The following is a 4,583-nucleotide window of genomic DNA, read 5'->3' on the forward strand; positions in this document are numbered from 1 at the left end:
TGTCTACAAAAATTTTCAAAATTTGTAAAGTTTATGTATAAAGTATATATTATCTGGTCACTCTGCTGTGCAGAATGTTCTTCAAATTCTCAGTTTTGAGAGAAGACTGACCCTGCCCCGAGGGCCCCAGAGCAGTCTTGTTCCTCCTTGCAAAATTTCTCTTGGAGGTCCTGCTTGCACAGCTTGCGATAAGATTAGATTTCGTTCGGATTTTTAACCCCGAAAGGTTACAAATATAACCCGCACGTAGAAGAGAGGAGCTTACGACGACGTTTCGGTCCGACTTTGTAAATTTTTGTATCGTTCCAGTCACGGTATTGTGCCTTTTTTTGTTACCAGGAAGGTTAGCCACCCAGGATAACCCAAGAAAGTCAGTGGGTCATCGAGGACTGTCTGTTTAATTTCCATTGTGGTCCTCAAATCTTGTCCCCCAGGATGCCACCCACACCAGTTCACTAACACCCAGGTACCTATTTGCTGCTAGGTGAACACGACAACAGGAATCGAACCCGAGCCCTCCGCGTGTGAAGCGAGAGCTTTCCCAGCCAGGCCACGGGGCCACTGGTACGTGTGTACAATACCAACACCAACTATTGCTGGTGTATTCTGCTCATTTAAACATGCTTCTAATTGACTCACGAAATCGTAATGACACGATTGCAAACAAACCATACCACGGCAGGGATTGAACCCGCGGTTAGAGAGCCTCAAAACTCCAGACCGTCTGGAGTTTTGAGACTCTGATCGCGGGTTCAATCCCGGCCGGGGTATGGTTTGGTATGCTTCTAATTTAGATTACTTCTAAGAGGTATCATGAGTGAAATAAGGTCCAAGTTGGGTCAGTGATTAGTAAAACACCCGTGGATCACCTTTTGTATCTTAGTTTTGTCAACAAAACGCTTTTTACTGGCTAATAAAACGTCTCGTCAGTAAATAAACCCAAGTGTTGCACATGCGTCTTGTTTAACTACTTTTTGGCATTTTACACCATGAATCCCTAACAAGAAATTAAACCAGATGTTGCACTCGGTTTGCAATTTAATATGAACGTTCTTGCCACTTGAACATTAAAATGGTATAAAATACCGACACGTTGTTAGGTAAGACACATATGTAGGCGAAACGTTTCATAATAAAGATACCTAACTGTTGCATATGTGTCTTAGCTAACATCTTGCCACTTGAATAAGTGCTCATGAGCATTGCAGTAGACCTACTGGTTGATGCTTATACAATAATGTTAGTACGTAGTAGCTCATGCATTCGTGGTCCACCAGCATAGGCCAATAGGTCTACAGTAGTGATTCATTTTTTTTTTCGTATTTTCAGTGAATCATTAAAATCTGGTATCGTGCTCATGAGGAAATGTCCGAATTAATACCTATTAAAATGTGTTGAAAACACACAAAATCATAAGACACAAATATTTACACAAATAGAGAGATATGGCAAAATTAATCCATGGTACCAGGAATATTTCTTACATTGAGAGGTTAGAACATGAGAAAACTGCAGCTACCCTACTGACCCATGTTAAGGGGCTGTTCACAACTCCAAACTATGTTAGGTCTGCTTACCAAGATGCGACTAGAGCAAGAAGAAGAAGCAAGAAGAAGCAAGAAGACATTCCCCACTCCGGGGATTCATCGCAAGAGAGAAGATATCACCCTCCATCCGAAGGGACCATAGCAAGACTTCCCCACAGGACAGAAGAAAGATGAGTGACACCCCCAACCCGGAGTGCCAACGCCGGGTACCATTTGGAAAAGACCCGGGCCGGGTCGATTAACCTTACACATTAAAAATACAAGTGAGGTGAGATGTGAGACGATATGTACACGAGAGCATAAAAACTACTGACGTTCTTGCTGCCAAACACAGGAGGTCACTTCTCACAGGGGAGAACTTTTACAAGGCATTTTGGAGGTCACACTAAGGTGTGATTTTTTTAGGGGAGGAGTAACTCGAAATCTGAAGCACTGCATCAGGGATCGAATATATTTTTCCCAAGAAATTATTTTTTAAGTATCTAACATTTAGTTAATGATTATTTTCCTCTATGATCTTGGACAACTCGCACACCTCCCTTCCCTTCACCATCTCTACCCACCTCACCTCTCCCTCAACTTCACTGACCACCCATGCTCCTGCTCCTTGGATCAAGACCAAGTCTCCCCCTCCCTCAAACTTGCAAGCAAGAGAGACAGTGAGAATTGTGAGCGACCAGACTTGAGAGTTTAGTCTGCAAGTGTTTAACAAGCTCCAAACATCGCTTCACAACTTTGTCGGGCTATCCCGTCATTGACAGGTCGAACCGAGGTGTTTGGCATAACAAGTTGGCACCCATATCATATCTTTAAAAGTTGGTTCGTTGCTTGGGAGGCTCCGCCAACCACGAACCATCAATGTCACGTACTTTTCACATGCCACAGAAAATGCAGAGTAAATTCATAGAAGAAATAATATCTTTATTTCTACAAGTACACGTACAAGGTATACAAGTACACGTACAAGGTATACAAGTACATGTACAAGGTATACAAGTACTTGTATAAGGTATACAAGTACATGTACAAGGTATACAAGTACGTGTACAAGGTATACAAGTACATGTACAAGGTGTACAAGTGCATGTACAAGGTATACAAGTACACGTACAAGGTATACAAGTACATGTACAAGGTATACAAGTACACGTACAAGGTATACAAGTACATGTACAAGGTATACAAGTACTTGTACAAGGTATACAAGTACATGTACAAGGTATACAAGTACGTGTACAAGGTATACAAGTACATGTACAAGGTGTACAAGTGCATGTACAAGGTATACAGATCATAGCTGACATCAATGGCATACTACTATATAGAAAGCCGCTTGTTATGCTGAGGATTTCCCTCAAATTAGGTCAGTTTTGTCCCAGGATGTGACCCACACCAGTCCACTAACACCCAGGATGTGACCCACACCAGTCCACTAACACCCAGGATGTGACCCACACCAGTCCACTAACACCCAGGATGCGACCCACACCAGTCCACTAACACCCAGGATGCGACCCACACCAGTCCACTAACACCCAGGATGCGACCCACACCAGTCCACTAACACCCAGGATGTGACCCACACCAGTCCACTAACACCCAGGATGTGACCCACACCAGTCCACTAACACCCAGGATGTGACCCACACCAGTCCACTAACACCCAGGATGCGACCCACACCAGTCCACTAACACCCAGGATGTGACCCACACCAGTCCACTAACACCCAGGATGTGACCCACACCAGTCCACTAACACCCAGAATGTGACCCACACCAGTCCACTAACACCCAGGATGTGACCCACACCAGTCCACTAACACATAGGATGTGACCGACACCAGTCCACTAACACCCAGAATGTGACCCACACCAGTCCACTAACACCCAGGATGTGACCTACACCAGTCTACTAACACCCAGGATGTGACCCACACCAGTCCATTAACACCCAGGATGTGACCCACACCAGTCAACTAACACCCAGGATGTGACCCACACCAGTCCACTAACACCCAGGATGTGACCCACACCAGTCCACTAACACCCAGGATGTGACCCACACCAGTCCACTAACACCCAGGATGTGACCCACACCAGTCCACTAACACCCAGGATGTGACCCACACCAGTCCACTAACACCCAGGATGTGACCCACACCAGTCCACTAACACCCAGGATGTGACCCACACCAGTCCACTAACACCCAGGATGTGACCCACACCAGTCCACTAACACCCAGGATGTGACCCACACCAGTCCACTAACACCCAGGATGCGACCCACACCAGTTCACTAACACCCAAGATGTGACCCACACCAGTCCACTAACACCCAGGATGTGACGTACACCAGTCCACTAACGCCCAGGATGTGACCCACACCAGTCCACTAACACCCAGGATGTGACCCACACCAGTCCACTAACACCCAGGATGTGACCCACACCAGTCCACTAACACCCAGGATGTGACCCACACCAGTCCCCTAACACACAGGATGTGACCTACACCAGTTCACTAACACCCAGGATGTGACCCACACCAGTCCACTAACACCCAGGATGTGACCCACACCAGTCCACTAGCACCCAGGATGTGACCTACACCAGTCCACTAACACCCAGGATGTGACCCACACCAGTCCACTAACACCCAGGATGTGACCTACACCAGTCCACTAACGCCCAGGATGTGACCCACACCAGTCCACTAACACCCAGGTACCCATTTTACTGGTGTGCAACATAGACAACCGTTATACCTGGAGTATACCTGGAGAGAGTTACGGAGGGTCAACGCCCCTGTAGCCCGGTTTTAGACCAGGCCTCGTGGCGGATCAAGTTCTGATCAACCAGGTTGTTGCTGCTCGCCGCACGCAAACTGAGTTACGAACCACAGCCCGGCTGGTCGGGTACTGACTTTAGGTGCCTGTCCAGTGCCTTCTTGAAGACATCCAGGGGTCTATTGGTAATCCCCTTTACGTATGCTGGGAGGCAGTTGAACAGTCTTGGGCCCCTGACACTTAATATATTC

The sequence above is a fragment of the Cherax quadricarinatus genome, chromosome 100 (genome assembly GCF_038502225.1).
Source record: "Cherax quadricarinatus isolate ZL_2023a chromosome 100, ASM3850222v1, whole genome shotgun sequence".
NCBI lineage: Eukaryota > Metazoa > Arthropoda > Malacostraca > Decapoda > Parastacidae > Cherax > Cherax quadricarinatus.